This window comes from Amblyomma americanum, unplaced genomic scaffold, assembly GCF_052857255.1.
Source record: "Amblyomma americanum isolate KBUSLIRL-KWMA unplaced genomic scaffold, ASM5285725v1 scaffold_277, whole genome shotgun sequence".
Lineage (NCBI taxonomy): Eukaryota > Metazoa > Arthropoda > Arachnida > Ixodida > Ixodidae > Amblyomma > Amblyomma americanum.
In genome coordinates this window covers 7,501-27,101 of record NW_027526749.1, presented here as the reverse complement: position 1 = coordinate 27,101, position 19,601 = coordinate 7,501, and positions in this window count along the sequence as shown.

Genomic DNA, 19,601 nt, shown 5'->3' with positions numbered 1-19,601 from the left:
AGACGGAGACCCGTGACAGCGGCATCATCAATTACCCAGCCATGCTCTTTGAGTGACGACCAGAAAAACAGGTCCCGCCGCCGCCCCGGGGAAACAGGCTTTATCCTCCCCAATTTCCGGTTACATTCCAGGACAAGGGAGCTGTCAGCGGGCCAGAGCGCGCCGTACCACAGCCGACGCTATGCGAAACCGCGAAGACGACATTCTTTCCCTCCCCCCCCTTTGTCGTGGGCTATCGCCGGGAAGGCACCCACAGCTTCCCAGAAGGGCCGCTACGGACACCTGTCATGGCGGACAGGCAGTACTCGCCAAGAATGTGGAAAGACAGGCGCTAGTGAATTAGCTCCGAAGAGAGAGCCTGTGTATACTCTCACTTGAGAGAGAGTGGTGGCGTTTTTGTTGTTTATTTAGTCTGTATTGTTAACAGACTCTGGGGTCGAGGCTAAGCCCAGCCCAAGGGGTGGTCCCCATCTCGCATGTTATTTTGGATTGGAGAATTTATGCTTTGGGCGGGCCACTGGAAATGACCGCCCTTAGTCCTTTGTTAATCAAGTGCTTAAAAGCGCATGTAAACGGATGCAGTTCAGTCTGAGCTGGGGCTCCATGCTTAGTATGAAATGTGATGCTACTTAGGCACTAACCTGCCCGGTCGATGAGTAAAGTAGTGCAAAGTTTGTTCTGTTGTAAAATTATGCTCTGCTGTCATCATCTACAAGCTCGCCTCCTGTTCATCTTCCAAGCCGAACGACACTAGAGGAAGGGTTTGGGAACCATCCTCGAAGAAACGGACGACTATTGAAATTCTACTGCATACACGCTCAGGACGACATCATTCGCCAAGAGGGCCTTCAGCGCCGAAGCCCCGACGGCGTGCAGCTTCTGCCAGCAACCGCTCGAGCCCAACTCCGGAGCCACTCCATCGCCCCCATGAAGTCGTCGGCACGTAAGCTCGGACGCCCCAGCCTCTGATGTATAATCTTCATCATGTGTAATTATTGAATATACCTGTTTGTTTAAACTGAGCCATACGGTGTCTCTTTGCCTCTCCGTCCTGTGTGGACCTGCGCATTATGGGGGTCATCACACTGGTGTCAGAAGTGGGGTCTCAAAAGCAAATGTCCTCTGAATGCTGTGACATTCATGACTTCAAAATTGTAATCAAAAGGGAATCACGGGACTGATTGTGGGACTTTTACCCCCATTTGAGAGGCTTGAGGCACTGGAGGGCTTGAAAAAAAAAATGACTGTATCTGAGGGAGCTCCCACTCCACAGCCGTCGCTCGGAGCAAGCATGCTGGCATTAGGAAGCGTCATTCCGACGTTTACGGGAGATAAGACAGGGGTTCCAATCTGCGATTTCGCACAGCCGTCGCTCAGAGCAAGCATGCTGGCATTAGGAAGCGTCATTCCGACGTTTACGGGAGATAAGACAGGGGTTCCAATCTGCGATTTCTTTTCCATGCTAGAAGAGATTGGGAAAATGGGGGGATGGTCCGATGCTCAAATGCTGGGAATGGCGAGGTGTAAGATGGCAGGAGCTGCTCATGATTTTGCATGGCGAGACGAAAAAGTAAAATCCACAAAATCATTTGCGGAATTTAAGAAGCTCGCGTTTGAGCATTTCGACACTGAACCACGTCACGTGCGGGTACAGAGGTTCCGTGACGCCGAACAGAAGGTAGGGGAGGACGTGCGAACATTTGCGTCGCGGCTTCAGCGCCTAGCACGCGATACGTTAAGCAGGGAGGAGGAAGGAGACCAGCTAAGGAAGAAATACGCGGAGGAACTACTTAAAGAGGAAATGACCGCTTTGTTCGTGGCTGGTCTGCAAGACCCCGTGCGCCGGTTCGTGCTCTCGCGCAAGCCGAGCAATTTCGACCAAGCCGTGGAGGCCGCATTGGATGAGGAACGAAATGAGGCGTTAACGACAGCCGCAGCGAGAGTACGCGTCATAGAGAGAGCGGTGCTCAACCCTGAGGTTGCTCTCTTGACAGAGCGATTAGATCGCTTAGAACAGCTGCTATCTCAGCAGGTAGAACACCAGGTTGAAGCGCGCGCTCAACAGCGCTCATTCGCTGGAAACCGGAGACCGCCACAAAGCTACAGGCGCGGTATGCGAGATTTTGAAGAAATCGTATGCTTCGCTTGCCAGGGTCGCGGACACATCGCCAGGTTCTGCCAAAACGTGCGCCGTGGGGAGCCACAAAGAGAAGCAGGCGAGACATGCCCTAAGCAAGCCTACAGCGGGGCTCCAGATACCGAGTCAAAAAACTAGTTAGTCCTCCCCAGCCTGAGGAGCGTGGGGAGGGAGCAATAGATGATGAGGTGGTGGTAGTTTGTGTGGCCGACGAGGCATGCCCTGTTGTGCGTTGCAAGTTAAATGGTTGTTGTATGGAATTGTTGATAGATACGGGGTCAAAGGTGACATTGCTTAAGGAGAGCAGTTTTAACACGCTTCGAAGGAAGGGGGACCGCGAGGTGTTGGAAGCGTCTGGTGGTATGGCAACCAAATTTGTAGGCATAACGGGGGATCCTCTTGGCATAAGTGGACTCTACCGGTTACACTTCTCTCTCGGCGGAATTGCATTGGAGCACCCCTGCTACGTATGCCCGGACACGGTGTCTCTGCCAAACGGAGTGTCAGGTATATTAGGGCAGGATTTTTTGAGAAAAGGGAAGGTAGTAGTCTCATTCTCTGAGGAAGAGGTTAATGCGGGCGGCTCAAAAGTTCCGTTTTTGAACAGGAGAGGGGCTGAGATTCGCATTACCGATATTGACACCCGTCAAACAGTGGGATCATTGGAGAAGGTATATTCGCGGGTTGCCGTCCGGCTGGTCGAGGAGGCGGTCGTCCTTCCTTGGTCGGAGCACATTTTGTACGCGTTTGTGCCTTCAGATGTAGAGAGCGGCGCCGTGGGAGTGCTTGAGCCGGTCGACTCTCTCAGCAATGGCCTGAAGGCAGCCGCGTGCCTCGTGACAGTTAATGACGCCCACAGAGTGCCCCTACGGGTGGTTAACTGTAGCCAGCAGCCACTGAGCCTTCCCAAGAACAAAACATTGGCTTTCTTCACCTCTGCGATAGAGCAACGTGAGCCCACCGATACGGTACTCGCAACTGTAGAGCATGCTAGTCCTTCGGCTGCTCCAAAGGTGTCGTTCGATCTTTCTCACGTAAAATCCAGGGAGAGGGAGGCTCTGGCTGGTTTGCTGAACGACTACTCGGAGGTATTCGCCGCGTCTAACCTGGATTTGGGCTGCTGTGGCGTTATAAAGCACAGGATAGAAACCGGCACTTCATCGCCCGTTTACCAGCGTGCGTACAGGATTCCTTACTCCCAACGTGAGGAGATGGAGCGGCAGGTGCAGGACCTGATTGATCGCGGCATTGTCGAACACTCAAAGTCACCCTGGGGAGCACCAGCATTATTAGTGGAAAAGCCAGATGGCTCGTATCGATTGGTAGTGGACTACCGCAAACTAAATGCCGTAACTCGCATCGATCCATACCCCATCCCCAATATACAGGAGACGCTTTCTCAGCTGGGCTCTGCCAGGTACTTCACGGTAGTGGACATGGCGGCGGGATTCTGGCAGATAGCAATGGATCCGGCAGATGCCGAGAAAACGGCATTCAACACGCCCTCAGGGCACTATGAATGGAAAAGAATGCCGATGGGTCTGGCCAACAGCCCTGCTGTCTGGCAGAGAACCGCTGATGTTATCTTGGCAGGTCTTCTGGGGAGGCTGTGCTTCGTGTATATGGATGACATTATCATATACAGTGACAGTTTTGATAACCATTTGCGCGATATTGAGCAGGTTTTGGTGCGACTAAGAGCAGCGGGTCTCAAGCTGAAGCCCTCTAAGTGCCAATTCCTCAAAAACGAGGTGAAATACCTCGGGCACGTTGTTTCAGCTGACGGCGTGCGACCGGACCCTGAGAAACTAAGGTGTGTCTCGGATTTTTCATCCCCGACTAGCGTCCGCCAGGTCCGGCAGTTTCTCGGCCTGATCGGTTACTACCGAAGGCACATAGAGGAGTTCGCCAAGCTCGCTAAGCCGCTCACCGCCTTAACAGCCAAAAATGTCGCCTTTCGCTGGGACGAAAACGCGGAGAATGCTTTAGGGGCCCTGAAAAGGAAGCTAATGAGTGCACCGCTGTTGCGCCACCCGGATTTTAATTTGCCCTTCGTTATGGCCACAGATGCGTCAAAGTTCGCAGTTGGTGCCGTGCTCTCTCAGGTTATCGAGGGCAAAGAACATCCCGTTGCTTTTGCTAGCCGACAGCTGAGCCCCACAGAACAAAAGTACGGAGCTACGGAAAGGGAGTGCCTCGCCGTTGTCTGGGCAGTAAAGCACTTCAGATGCTACCTTTACGGCCGCAAATTCAAGCTAGTCACAGACTGCCATCCTCTGAAATGGGTGATGAGTGTCAGGGACCCTAGCTCGCGACTCGCTAGATGGAATCTACACCTGCAGGAATACTGCTTTGAAGTTGAGCACAAGTCAGGAAAGACACATCTGAATGCTGATGCACTCAGCCGCACAGCTGCCGTGGCAGCTATAGATGAGTTTGTCCCCGTAGTCGACCCCGCCGAATTACGCACAGAGCAGTGCAAAGATCCTGACCTGAAGCGAATAATCGAAAGCTTAGAGGGCGCACCGTCTCACCCCGAACAGCTAGGTTATTTCATTGACAAAGACGGCACCCTGTGTCGGCGCACGAGGCCAACCAGGAAAGGGAGACCAGAGAAAACCGCTTGGGAGAGAGTCGTCATACCTCGGTCGTGGACAGAAAGGGTTCTTCGCGAGTTTCACGATGCGCCATGCGCCGGTCATTTTGGCGTAGCAAAGACACGCAGGCGTGTGGAGCGTTTGTACTTTTGGAGTGGCATGCGACAGGATGTTAGAGACTACTGTGCGAAGTGTCATTCCTGTCTCGAAAGAAAAACACCCAAGGGACGAAGACCAGCTCCAATTCAGCCGTTCCCTGAGGTTTCGGCTCCCTTCGAGCGGACAGGTATGGACATAATGGGCCCATTGCCCACGACCACTTCCGGAAACAAGTACATTTTAGTATTTGTCGACCACCTTTCAAAATACGCGGAAGCGGTAGCACTCCCAGATCAGAAGGCAGACACGGTTGCAAGAGCATTTGTCGAACAGATCGTGCTCCGACATGGACCCCCGAGGCAACTCTTGACAGATCGGGGAACGAACTTCGTGTCGCAGCTAATGAGGAGAGTTTGCGAGCTGCTTAAGATCGCTAAGAAGCAGACAACACCGTACCATCCGGCTTGCAACGGCGCGGTGGAGCGACTGAACCAAACCGTGGCCGGGTTCCTGTCGCATTTTGTTTCGCGCGACCAGCGGGACTGGGACTTGTGGCTCCCGTATGCAATGTTTGCCTACAATTCCGCAGCACACGAGAGCACGGGCGAATCGCCATTCTTTCTTCTCTACGGCCGAGACCCGGACCAGCCTAGTGAAGTGCCAGAGGGCCCCCGTCGTGTCCCATACGCTTCACTGGACGACTATAAGGTTGAGCTAGAATCGCGCTTGCAAGTGGCGAGGGACATCGCAAAGGAGTCCTTAAAGAAAGCGGCGAAGCGCAGGAAGGAGGTGCACGATCGCAGTGCTAGAGACGCGCCGTTTGATGTGGGGGACAGCGTGTACATTGAAAACTGCCAAAGGCAGATTGGGCTAGCTCGTAAGTTCCAGACGAAGTGGAGAGGACCGTGCGAGGTTGTCGAGAAGCTTTCTCCGGTAAACTTCAGAGTCCGAGACGTGAACCGGCGTTTGATAAGGATACACGCAAATCGCCTCAAGTCGGCACCGGTTCAGTATTCACGAAATGAGGAAAGGGAAAGCGCGGATTTTGATGGGGACAGAAGTGAAGCGGAGCGCGCAGATAGTTCGCAAGAAACGCCCTCTCCTGCATTTGTTCGGCAGGCGCCCGAGGTGACGGCCGGAATGCCACCGGATTTACTTCATGCATTGCTAGAAGAAGAAGCGCGCGAGGTTGCCGCGCAGATAACGCCAGGAGAGGCTCCTGCCACGAGCCCTCGCGAGTCCCAAAGCAGACAAAGGGGCACAGACTTACTTAGTATGACTCATGAAGGCCGATATCCGCTGCGAAATCGGAAAGCTAAGTCGGACTAATGGCGTAAACAGAGCGGAGTTGTGAACTGGTTAGAATTGTGTAATGCCGCAGCTCATAACATTGCTATGTGCTTATGTGTTAAGTTATCGGAGTTGGTAGTTAAACCTTTCTGTCATTAAGTAACACCTGCACAGGAGAGCATGCGGAGCGCATGCAGAACCTGCCCTACTTCCTTTCGTTATCTATATTTTTGTCTGTGCCGTGATCGTGCTAGAAGTGGGAGCTCCTTTGTAACTGTGGTAAATTTATTTCGTCCAGTTTGGACTAGAAAGGAGAGGCTTGGGTGCTGAGTTTCATGTTTATCTGTAAAAGAAGATCAGTGCTGCCCCTGGAGACGCCAGTATTGACAGCGGAGGCATATGGTGTTGTGCAGTGGTGTTGAGTGCAGCGAAAAGTGTTTTGTCGGACGCACTGCGCGAGGCGATTCAGAAAGACAAGGGGAGCTGCGTGGACTCAAATGTTCGGAGAACATTCTTCTGGAGGGTGAGCGAGTGTGACATTCCGTGTGTGATACGAGGATCCACGTTCGACGGCGCGGCATAGACGGAGACCCGTGACAGCGGCATCATCAATTACCCAGCCATGCTCTTTGAGTGACGACCAGAAAAACAGGTCCCGCCGCCGCCCCGGGGAAACAGGCTTTATCCTCCCCAATTTCCGGTTACATTCCAGGACAAGGGAGCTGTCAGCGGGCCAGAGCGCGCCGTACCACAGCCGACGCTATGCGAAACCGCGAAGACGACATTCTTTCCCTCCCCCCCCCCCTTTGTCGTGGGCTATCGCCGGGAAGGCACCCACAGCTTCCCAGAAGGGCCGCGACGGACACCTGTCATGGCGGACAGGCAGTACTCGCCAAGAATGTGGAAAGACAGGCGCTAGTGAATTAGCTCCGAAGAGAGAGCCTGTGTATACTCTCACTTGAGAGAGAGTGGTGGCGTTTTTGTTGTTTATTTAGTCTGTATTGTTAACAGACTCTGGGGTCGAGGCTAAGCCCAGCCCAAGGGGTGGTCCCCATCTCGCATGTTATTTTGGATTGGAGAATTGATGCTTTGGGCGGGCCACTGGAAATGACCGCCCTTAGTCCTTTGTTAATCAAGTGCTTAAAAGCGCATGTAAACGGATGCAGTTCAGTCTGAGCTGGGGCTCCATGCTTAGTATGAAATGTGATGCTACTTAGGCACTAACCTGCCCGGTCGATGAGTAAAGTAGTGCAAAGTTTGTTCTGTTGTAAAATTATGCTCTGCTGTCATCATCTACAAGCTCGCCTCCTGTTCATCTTCCAAGCCGAACGACACTAGAGGAAGGGTTTGGGAACCATCCTCGAAGAAACGGACGACTATTGAAATTCTACTGCATACACGCTCAGGACGACATCATTCGCCAAGAGGGCCTTCAGCGCCGAAGCCCCGACGGCGTGCAGCTTCTGCCAGCAACCGCTCGAGCCCAACTCCGGAGCCACTCCATCGCCCCCATGAAGTCGTCGGCACGTAAGCTCGGACGCCCCAGCCTCTGATGTATAATCTTCATCATGTGTAATTATTGAATATACCTGTTTGTTTAAACTGAGCCATACGGTGTCTCTTTGCCTCTCCGTCCTGTGTGGACCTGCGCATTATGGGGGTCATCACACTGGTGTCAGAAGTGGGGTCTCAAAAGCAAATGTCCTCTGAATGCTGTGACATTCATGACTTCAAAATTGTAATCAAAAGGGAATCACGGGACTGATTGTGGGACTTTTACCCCCATTTGAGAGGCTTGAGGCACTGGAGGGCTTGAAAAAAAAAAATGACTGTATCTGAGGGAGCTCCCACTCCACAGCCGTCGCTCGGAGCAAGCATGCTGGCATTAGGAAGCGTCATTCCGACGTTTACGGGAGATAAGACAGGGGTTCCAATCTGCGATTTCTTTTCCATGCTAGAAGAGATTGGGAAAATGGGGGGATGGTCCGATGCTCAAATGCTGGGAATGGCGAGGTGTAAGATGGCAGGAGCTGCTCATGATTTTGCATGGCGAGACGAAAAAGTAAAATCCACAAAATCATTTGCGGAATTTAAGAAGCTCGCGTTTGAGCATTTCGACACTGAACCACGTCACGTGCGGGTACAGAGGTTCCGTGACGCCGAACAGAAGGTAGGGGAGGACGTGCGAACATTTGCGTCGCGGCTTCAGCGCCTAGCACGCGATACGTTAAGCAGGGAGGAGGAAGGAGACCAGCTAAGGAAGAAATACGCGGAGGAACTACTTAAAGAGGAAATGACCGCTTTGTTCGTGGCTGGTCTGCAAGACCCCGTGCGCCGGTTCGTGCTCTCGCGCAAGCCGAGCAATTTCGACCAAGCCGTGGAGGCCGCATTGGATGAGGAACGAAATGAGGCGTTAACGACAGCCGCAGCGAGAGTACGCGTCATAGAGAGAGCGGTGCTCAACCCTGAGGTTGCTCTCTTGACAGAGCGATTAGATCGCTTAGAACAGCTGCTATCTCAGCAGGTAGAACACCAGGTTGAAGCGCGCGCTCAACAGCGCTCATTCGCTGGAAACCGGAGACCGCCACAAAGCTACAGGCGCGGTATGCGAGATTTTGAAGAAATCGTATGCTTCGCTTGCCAGGGTCGCGGACACATCGCCAGGTTCTGCCAAAACGTGCGCCGTGGGGAGCCACAAAGAGAAGCAGGCGAGACATGCCCTAAGCAAGCCTACAGCGGGGCTCCAGATACCGAGTCAAAAAACTAGTTAGTCCTCCCCAGCCTGAGGAGCGTGGGGAGGGAGCAATAGATGATGAGGTGGTGGTAGTTTGTGTGGCCGACGAGGCATGCCCTGTTGTGCGTTGCAAGTTAAATGGTTGTTGTATGGAATTGTTGATAGATACGGGGTCAAAGGTGACATTGCTTAAGGAGAGCAGTTTTAACACGCTTCGAAGGAAGGGGGACCGCGAGGTGTTGGAAGCGTCTGGTGGTATGGCAACCAAATTTGTAGGCATAACGGGGGATCCTCTTGGCATAAGTGGACTCTACCGGTTACACTTCTCTCTCGGCGGAATTGCATTGGAGCACCCCTGCTACGTATGCCCGGACACGGTGTCTCTGCCAAACGGAGTGTCAGGTATATTAGGGCAGGATTTTTTGAGAAAAGGGAAGGTAGTAGTCTCATTCTCTGAGGAAGAGGTTAATGCGGGCGGCTCAAAAGTTCCGTTTTTGAACAGGAGAGGGGCTGAGATTCGCATTACCGATATTGACACCCGTCAAACAGTGGGATCATTGGAGAAGGTATATTCGCGGGTTGCCGTCCGGCTGGTCGAGGAGGCGGTCGTCCTTCCTTGGTCGGAGCACATTTTGTACGCGTTTGTGCCTTCAGATGTAGAGAGCGGCGCCGTGGGAGTGCTTGAGCCGGTCGACTCTCTCAGCAATGGCCTGAAGGCAGCCGCGTGCCTCGTGACAGTTAATGACGCCCACAGAGTGCCCCTACGGGTGGTTAACTGTAGCCAGCAGCCACTGAGCCTTCCCAAGAACAAAACATTGGCTTTCTTCACCTCTGCGATAGAGCAACGTGAGCCCACCGATACGGTACTCGCAACTGTAGAGCATGCTAGTCCTTCGGCTGCTCCAAAGGTGTCGTTCGATCTTTCTCACGTAAAATCCAGGGAGAGGGAGGCTCTGGCTGGTTTGCTGAACGACTACTCGGAGGTATTCGCCGCGTCTAACCTGGATTTGGGCTGCTGTGGCGTTATAAAGCACAGGATAGAAACCGGCACTTCATCGCCCGTTTACCAGCGTGCGTACAGGATTCCTTACTCCCAACGTGAGGAGATGGAGCGGCAGGTGCAGGACCTGATTGATCGCGGCATTGTCGAACACTCAAAGTCACCCTGGGGAGCACCAGCATTATTAGTGGAAAAGCCAGATGGCTCGTATCGATTGGTAGTGGACTACCGCAAACTAAATGCCGTAACTCGCATCGATCCATACCCCATCCCCAATATACAGGAGACGCTTTCTCAGCTGGGCTCTGCCAGGTACTTCACGGTAGTGGACATGGCGGCGGGATTCTGGCAGATAGCAATGGATCCGGCAGATGCCGAGAAAACGGCATTCAACACGCCCTCAGGGCACTATGAATGGAAAAGAATGCCGATGGGTCTGGCCAACAGCCCTGCTGTCTGGCAGAGAACCGCTGATGTTATCTTGGCAGGTCTTCTGGGGAGGCTGTGCTTCGTGTATATGGATGACATTATCATATACAGTGACAGTTTTGATAACCATTTGCGCGATATTGAGCAGGTTTTGGTGCGACTAAGAGCAGCGGGTCTCAAGCTGAAGCCCTCTAAGTGCCAATTCCTCAAAAACGAGGTGAAATACCTCGGGCACGTTGTTTCAGCTGACGGCGTGCGACCGGACCCTGAGAAACTAAGGTGTGTCTCGGATTTTTCATCCCCGACTAGCGTCCGCCAGGTCCGGCAGTTTCTCGGCCTGATCGGTTACTACCGAAGGCACATAGAGGAGTTCGCCAAGCTCGCTAAGCCGCTCACCGCCTTAACAGCCAAAAATGTCGCCTTTCGCTGGGACGAAAACGCGGAGAATGCTTTAGGGGCCCTGAAAAGGAAGCTAATGAGTGCACCGCTGTTGCGCCACCCGGATTTTAATTTGCCCTTCGTTATGGCCACAGATGCGTCAAAGTTCGCAGTTGGTGCCGTGCTCTCTCAGGTTATCGAGGGCAAAGAACATCCCGTTGCTTTTGCTAGCCGACAGCTGAGCCCCACAGAACAAAAGTACGGAGCTACGGAAAGGGAGTGCCTCGCCGTTGTCTGGGCAGTAAAGCACTTCAGATGCTACCTTTACGGCCGCAAATTCAAGCTAGTCACAGACTGCCATCCTCTGAAATGGGTGATGAGTGTCAGGGACCCTAGCTCGCGACTCGCTAGATGGAATCTACACCTGCAGGAATACTGCTTTGAAGTTGAGCACAAGTCAGGAAAGACACATCTGAATGCTGATGCACTCAGCCGCACAGCTGCCGTGGCAGCTATAGATGAGTTTGTCCCCGTAGTCGACCCCGCCGAATTACGCACAGAGCAGTGCAAAGATCCTGACCTGAAGCGAATAATCGAAAGCTTAGAGGGCGCACCGTCTCACCCCGAACAGCTAGGTTATTTCATTGACAAAGACGGCACCCTGTGTCGGCGCACGAGGCCAACCAGGAAAGGGAGACCAGAGAAAACCGCTTGGGAGAGAGTCGTCATACCTCGGTCGTGGACAGAAAGGGTTCTTCGCGAGTTTCACGATGCGCCATGCGCCGGTCATTTTGGCGTAGCAAAGACACGCAGGCGTGTGGAGCGTTTGTACTTTTGGAGTGGCATGCGACAGGATGTTAGAGACTACTGTGCGAAGTGTCATTCCTGTCTCGAAAGAAAAACACCCAAGGGACGAAGACCAGCTCCAATTCAGCCGTTCCCTGAGGTTTCGGCTCCCTTCGAGCGGACAGGTATGGACATAATGGGCCCATTGCCCACGACCACTTCCGGAAACAAGTACATTTTAGTATTTGTCGACCACCTTTCAAAATACGCGGAAGCGGTAGCACTCCCAGATCAGAAGGCAGACACGGTTGCAAGAGCATTTGTCGAACAGATCGTGCTCCGACATGGACCCCCGAGGCAACTCTTGACAGATCGGGGAACGAACTTCGTGTCGCAGCTAATGAGGAGAGTTTGCGAGCTGCTTAAGATCGCTAAGAAGCAGACAACACCGTACCATCCGGCTTGCAACGGCGCGGTGGAGCGACTGAACCAAACCGTGGCCGGGTTCCTGTCGCATTTTGTTTCGCGCGACCAGCGGGACTGGGACTTGTGGCTCCCGTATGCAATGTTTGCCTACAATTCCGCAGCACACGAGAGCACGGGCGAATCGCCATTCTTTCTTCTCTACGGCCGAGACCCGGACCAGCCTAGTGAAGTGCCAGAGGGCCCCCGTCGTGTCCCATACGCTTCACTGGACGACTATAAGGTTGAGCTAGAATCGCGCTTGCAAGTGGCGAGGGACATCGCAAAGGAGTCCTTAAAGAAAGCGGCGAAGCGCAGGAAGGAGGTGCACGATCGCAGTGCTAGAGACGCGCCGTTTGATGTGGGGGACAGCGTGTACATTGAAAACTGCCAAAGGCAGATTGGGCTAGCTCGTAAGTTCCAGACGAAGTGGAGAGGACCGTGCGAGGTTGTCGAGAAGCTTTCTCCGGTAAACTTCAGAGTCCGAGACGTGAACCGGCGTTTGATAAGGATACACGCAAATCGCCTCAAGTCGGCACCGGTTCAGTATTCACGAAATGAGGAAAGGGAAAGCGCGGATTTTGATGGGGACAGAAGTGAAGCGGAGCGCGCAGATAGTTCGCAAGAAACGCCCTCTCCTGCATTTGTTCGGCAGGCGCCCGAGGTGACGGCCGGAATGCCACCGGATTTACTTCATGCATTGCTAGAAGAAGAAGCGCGCGAGGTTGCCGCGCAGATAACGCCAGGAGAGGCTCCTGCCACGAGCCCTCGCGAGTCCCAAAGCAGACAAAGGGGCACAGACTTACTTAGTATGACTCATGAAGGCCGATATCCGCTGCGAAATCGGAAAGCTAAGTCGGACTAATGGCGTAAACAGAGCGGAGTTGTGAACTGGTTAGAATTGTGTAATGCCGCAGCTCATAACATTGCTATGTGCTTATGTGTTAAGTTATCGGAGTTGGTAGTTAAACCTTTCTGTCATTAAGTAACACCTGCACAGGAGAGCATGCGGAGCGCATGCAGAACCTGCCCTACTTCCTTTCGTTATCTATATTTTTGTCTGTGCCGTGATCGTGCTAGAAGTGGGAGCTCCTTTGTAACTGTGGTAAATTTATTTCGTCCAGTTTGGACTAGAAAGGAGAGGCTTGGGTGCTGAGTTTCATGTTTATCTGTAAAAGAAGATCAGTGCTGCCCCTGGAGACGCCAGTATTGACAGCGGAGGCATATGGTGTTGTGCAGTGGTGTTGAGTGCAGCGAAAAGTGTTTTGTCGGACGCACTGCGCGAGGCGATTCAGAAAGACAAGGGGAGCTGCGTGGACTCAAATGTTCGGAGAACATTCTTCTGGAGGGTGAGCGAGTGTGACATTCCGTGTGTGATACGAGGATCCACGTTCGACGGCGCGGCATAGACGGAGACCCGTGACAGCGGCATCATCAATTACCCAGCCATGCTCTTTGAGTGACGACCAGAAAAACAGGTCCCGCCGCCGCCCCGGGGAAACAGGCTTTATCCTCCCCAATTTCCGGTTACATTCCAGGACAAGGGAGCTGTCAGCGGGCCAGAGCGCGCCGTACCACAGCCGACGCTATGCGAAACCGCGAAGACGACATTCTTTCCCTCCCCCCCCCTTTGTCGTGGGCTATCGCCGGGAAGGCACCCACAGCTTCCCAGAAGGGCCGCGACGGACACCTGTCATGGCGGACAGGCAGTACTCGCCAAGAATGTGGAAAGGCAGGCGCTAGTGAATTAGCTCCGAAGAGAGAGCCTGTGTATACTCTCACTTGAGAGAGAGTGGTGGCGTTTTTGTTGTTTATTTAGTCTGTATTGTTAACAGACTCTGGGGTCGAGGCTAAGCCCAGCCCAAGGGGTGGTCCCCATCTCGCATGTTATTTTGGATTGGAGAATTGATGCTTTGGGCGGGCCACTGGAAATGACCGCCCTTAGTCCTTTGTTAATCAAGTGCTTAAAAGCGCATGTAAACGGATGCAGTTCAGTCTGAGCTGGGGCTCCATGCTTAGTATGAAATGTGATGCTACTTAGGCACTAACCTGCCCGGTCGATGAGTAAAGTAGTGCAAAGTTTGTTCTGTTGTAAAATTATGCTCTGCTGTCATCATCTACAAGCTCGCCTCCTGTTCATCTTCCAAGCCGAACGACACTAGAGGAAGGGTTTGGGAACCATCCTCGAAGAAACGGACGACTATTGAAATTCTACTGCATACACGCTCAGGACGACATCATTCGCCAAGAGGGCCTTCAGCGCCGAAGCCCCGACGGCGTGCAGCTTCTGCCAGCAACCGCTCGAGCCCAACTCCGGAGCCACTCCATCGCCCCCATGAAGTCGTCGGCACGTAAGCTCGGACGCCCCAGCCTCTGATGTATAATCTTCATCATGTGTAATTATTGAATATACCTGTTTGTTTAAACTGAGCCATACGGTGTCTCTTTGCCTCTCCGTCCTGTGTGGACCTGCACACGTTTACCTATAATTGCCAGGTACTAAAGGCATTTTACGTAAGTTGTAAAGAAAGACGACGATGACAATTTTGGAGCGAAAGCTCTACTGCTCCCGTTCTTCAAGGTCATGTCAGTATACAAAACGACCTTGGGAGGCAGCGGAGCGCAAAATTTAAATAAATAAAAATAAAAACAATAATAAAATGAAATAAAATTTCAAAACGGAATACAAAAACAACAGAAAAGGAGACAGAAAAAAATTAAAGAGAAACAAAACAAGTCAAGAAATCAGACCAAAAATTAAAAATAAAATTGAAAACAACATAAATAAAACCACAGAATTGCGGAAAGAAATGTGTAAAGAATGGCAGAGAAGATTGGAGAAAGAATTCCAGAAAGAAATGTCTAAAGAATTGCAGACAGAAATGTGAAAAAAAATATGCAGAAAGGATTGCAGAAAACCAGCTTTAACTCTGCATTAAGGTTCGCCAGAATTGCGACTAACTTGCGTTTTTAATCTCTAAGTTGGACATTTCTCAAAATTTTGGAATTCTAGGTTATTTCAACGCATAATTAGAAAACATTAGACCACCCTGCAAGTATGAATTTTGTCCGACGATAGTCAGAAAGAATCGTGGGAAAACCGATTAATATTGAGAAAAAATTTGAGGCCGAAGTTCTTACTCCTTGTCCCATTATTGTGATAAAAAGTGCCCGTCTTCGAACGCATTTCTTTTTAAACATTTTTTTCTATTTCTTTCCGCAAAATTCTGAGAACCAAGAAAGTTTTTTCACGGCTGCCAACAGAAAAAAACTGCATATAATTACTTAAAAACTATATAGGTTCTACAAGATTTTATTCTTTCTCTGCGGGTAGTCTAACTTTAGATTTTACGAAATCGCAAAAGCGATGTTTTCACCCCTTGTGATATATGTTTTTTTTTAAGAAAAATACAATGGACTAGTAAAACTAAAGCCCAGAGAAGGCTTCACGGACACGTAACCCTCGCCTCGAGGCTCAGCCTCGCACTCACCTTCGATGCCGACGACCTGGCTCGGAGGTATATTCCTCGGCAGTCGTCGGTCGGTCGCGAGTGCAACGTCTTCTACGAGTCTCCCCTGGAGGGTTAAGAAGACAGACACCCAGTAGCAACGGGCACAAAGTCACGTCTAGAAGCACTGCCGCTTGTACGGCGAAATTAACTCCGGCGGCTAGCAGCAACTAAGAAACAACGGGTGTCTGACGGTCGCATGCACATGGGTCGCATCTTTCACCCGCGAGTCAGCTGCTTGCGCATGCGCGTTGCTGTCAGTTACAGGACTTTCCAAAGGCGATCTGCGCTGTCGCACTTATCAGCGGTAGAAAATCTCCCCTGGGTGCAGATACCAGGAACAGTGACAGTGCACTTCGCCGCGCCTTTGCTTCCATGGGCAGATAGCGCGTCGTAGCGTTTCCTGCGGCCAGACATTTTTCTTTTTGTTTTCGTTGTCTGCCTCCGGCCTGTCTAGATGAAGTGATATCAAGACTGCTTTAGACTCGCAAGTTTTTCCGCGAACACGCATGCCAAAGCTTGGGCCAACGTTTTTAGATAGGGGAAGCTGCGGTCGCTTTAGGATGGGCACGTCGTCTGCTACTCTGAGGAGCGCAGCGGACGGTGGCTTGCGTGCGTACAAAAACGTATTTAAGGAATACAAGCCAAGTTTTCGCCTCGATCTCTTTTGTGTTGATGTAGTTTGTGGTTTGTGGCCGTACACGGCGCTCGGAAATTCTCGCCAGCCTCGTCCAGCAACTCCGAAGAACGGACGCTGCCTGCGGTCTGGGGCACATCATGTTTCCGCTGCAGCCAAGGTCAGTGGTTTGCTTTCCTTCCTTTTTTTTTTTTCAGTCCCGCGGCTTGAGTCTTCAGTCGCGCCCACTTTGCCCCCACGGTGAGTAGTATATTCAACAGCGATATGCTTGCGTGTCTGTCACCTTTTTTTTTTCTTTGCAGATGTGCCAACATCCTTATACTTGATCCAACGGCACTGGTGCATTCGGTCCGCGATGACATCTAGCCCGATGTGACAGCTGCGGGTCGTTCAGCGTTCCTTTCGTACACCTTCTACATGTCGCCCCAGGTACTGTACTGTCGGAAGTTCGACCCCCTCTACACGGTACCCCCTCTACACCAGGTGCCACTGAAGGGGGCGGAGGATGCAGCTCAGTCGATCGCGTGGTGTACGCAACGTTCGTTCCCAACAGCACAGCCAGTGCACAGCGTACGCTCGGGCGTTTTTGGAAAGCTGACGAGTAAAGCTGAGATTTGGGAGGGTTGCTAAGCATTCATGGTGGGTGAACAGCGCAACAAAGGCAGAACAGCGCTTGTCTTGCTTTGTCCCGCCTTTGTTGCGCTGTTCACCCGTGCACCATGAAGGCTGACGAGATCCACGGTTGCCTTGGTTCACTCCTTATCTTCGCAGATACGCCGGCTTCATATCTCCCTTGAATGCGGACAGCAGGAAGCCGACTGAGCAATTCTAAGCTCGGATCTTTGGTGGTCCCGATCCGGCATCCATGCACCGCGCAAATGTTCCCTTCCTGGCTCGCATAATCCATATTTTCAGCCGTCATTACACCAGGAATGGGATGGTAAGCCCAAACGAATCGATGCTCATGTGGCATACGCCACTTTTGCTCCCTTCAGTACGGGACCTGTTCAGCGTGTCCACCGGACACCTCTATAGCATGCTCACGACATTCATGTTTCCCACTTGTCTTTGCAGATACGCCAACCTGGGTTCTTGAAGCCACCTCAGCAAGTGCAAGCTCGGATCTCAGGCTACGTCCGGCATCCATGCACCACGCAAGATATTCCATTCCTGCCTGTCTCGCGTATGATGACTCCTCCCTCCACAAGAGCTTTATTATACTGACAGTACGTCTGTGTTACGAGTCTACAGCAGTTGATGGCCCACATAACACTCGGGATGTTCATCCTGATCCAATAAAAGTTCTTTTCGCGCTTGTCTGTATTGTGCAATCATTGTGCACCTGTACGTGCTAATTAGCTGTCTCTTGACCAGGCAAGGTGAACGTCAGTCCGGCTCTATTTGCGGTGCGCGAAGTTACTTTTCTCACCATGGCAGTAATTCCTGATCACCTGTGTGTGCCAATTAGCTACATTCGCATACGCTCAAGGGGGCCTCTTGACCAGGCAAGGTGGACGTGCACATGTGCGGAATTACGTTCTAATCAACGGTAGTGCAACGCGGCAAGCGTGCTTTGTCGTCTCCTTCCCGAGGTCTACCGACGGGCACGGACACCGACGCTTTCCACGCTGCTGCTTCCTGTCAACGCAACGGAGGCCCCGAGTCAATGCCTCTGAGGGACGTCATCATGGTGACCTGCGGCTCCCGGACTGTCGTCGTCGCTGCGAGGGCTCCAGTGTGCCAGCTCGGAAATACTGCCGACGCGGCGCATGGAGCTGCCTCGATCCTCTGTCCCTGTCCTCGGCCATCAACGACGCGAGGCGGTGCGTCCAGGCCTTGAGTGTCTATACCCCAAGTGAGCAAGCGCCTCTCGGACTTTGGTTTGGTGTGTTAGGCTAAAGTGATTAGCTACTGACAGGACTCACCCGCTTTTGTTTGCCACGTATATCCGCTGTAAACACGAATACGCTTATATGGGAGTAAAAAGGGGCTAAGCTGTCCTCTAGTACACTCCCTTTTAAAAGTGAGAATAGGCTAGAGGACAGATGGCTCCCTTTTTAATCCTTGCTTTTTAGAGTGTGTGAGCTAGATAGGTGAGTTCTGCGTTGTATAAACTGTGTCGTTTTCAACTGCCTTCGTGACACTTTCACGGCTTTCATATTTTATGTAGTTTTCGCTCTGTTCGAATTTGTACGTTTTGTTTTCAAGTTCTTTCCTCCCGCAGGGCCTAGCAGCGTTCGTTGGATGTTGTCAGAGTACGCCGTCTAATTTCCGCTCGTGCCATTTTGCTTACGTCGCCTTTTGTTTCTGCAGGTGCTTTGGCTATGGCTTTCCTGTGTACCACCCACACCAACTGGACGTGCTGTTTCGTGTACCGTGCATGCTGTCTTCTTACTTCACATCTGGCCCTACTGTGACAGCCGCGCGTCGTGCAGGATACCTTCTTTCCTGCTCCATCGTTAAATGTGCACCGTTACTGCATTCAGCGAGCTCGCCATGAACTGCATTTCTATGCATCGCCTCTGCTACGGCGCTCAGCGTGTTCGTCGACAAGCGTGCTCCACCGTCTTCATCTACCATCACGATACCTGGCTCTCAAAACATAACAAAAAAATCTGTGCCTTCTGGCGCGACCTCTTTCACAAGAACTGTCAATAAATCATTTGCATAGCAGCCTCGTTCGAGCCTCCTCTCGCCACACGTGTGCTCGTCGGCGCAAGTCGACTTGAGCTCGTTGTGGTTGACTCGACTGTGGCGTTTCTCAATGCTTCTTGGCGCTGCAGCTAAACTAGTAAGATACCCTCTCATCTTTGTAGAAAATTCGCTCCACAATCCGGACGTCCAGGAGATATTCCTTCAAAACTAACTTCCAAAAGTGGATTGAGCGGCTTTCGGATTTGCCCTAAAATAATTTAAAATGGATTAGTAATTTTATTTCATCTTCCAATTGTTCTCTATCACGATGTTAGGCTTGTCGTACATTCCACATCCAGACCTCACCAACGTATCTTTCGAGGTTTCTGAGAGTAAAATCTCGGAAGAAAAACATCCGGAAAAATAAACAGATTTTCATCACATAATCAGCCGGACTACGTCCACTACGGAGCAAAGACCTCTCCCATATCTTTCCAATTAACGCTCTCCTGTGCCAGCTGCGGCCACCCTGTCTTCGCCAACTTCTTACTCTCATATATAATTGGTTTTGGGGGAAAGGAAATGGCGCAGTATCTGTCTCATATATCGTTGGACACCTGAACCGCGCCGTAAGGGAAGGGATAAAGGAGGGAGTGAAAGAAGAAAAGAAGAGAGAGGTGCCGTAGTGGAGGGCTCCGGAATAATTTCGGCCACCTGGAGATCTTTAACGTGCACTGACATCGCACAGCACACGGGCGCCTTAGCGTTTTTCCTCCATAAATACGCAGCCGCCGCGGTCGGGTTCGAACCCGGGAACTCCGGATCAGTAGTCGAGCGCCCTAACCACTGAGCCACCGCGGCAGGGCTTACTCTCATCCGCCCACCTAACTTTCTGCCGTCCCCTGCTAA